Genomic DNA, 464 nt, shown 5'->3' with positions numbered 1-464 from the left:
AAATCTATTTCTATACAATTCTGGTCATAGACAAGAAATTTGCTCCACTGAAACATCTAAAATTAGAATCCATCCATTATCCAAACCGCTTAGCCTACTCAGGGTTGCGGGGATGCTGGAGCCTATCCCAGCAGTCATTGGGTGGCAGGCGGGGAGACACCCTGGACAGGTAGCCAGGACATCACAGGGTGACCAGGCCACCGAGTTCTTTTATCACTATATGGCACATGTGCAGTTACTCTCTCCTGCCCTTGTCGGACCCTCAAACACACATCAGCTGGCAGATACACTCCCTCCCACATGCATTGTTAAATCACTGAAAAGCTGTCTTCTTCATTGCTTTTATTTTGTCTCACTCTCTGTCTCTCCCCACAGGTGCCTTTGTCCTGGTTCCTTAGGCCCCTCCATTTCTGCAAGTGAATCTTCAGCTGCTCTTGCATAGCTCAGTACCCAGATAGTCCCGT

This window comes from Lampris incognitus, chromosome 8, assembly GCF_029633865.1.
Source record: "Lampris incognitus isolate fLamInc1 chromosome 8, fLamInc1.hap2, whole genome shotgun sequence".
Lineage (NCBI taxonomy): Eukaryota > Metazoa > Chordata > Actinopteri > Lampriformes > Lampridae > Lampris > Lampris incognitus.
Note: the sequence above shows the minus strand (reverse complement) of the source record.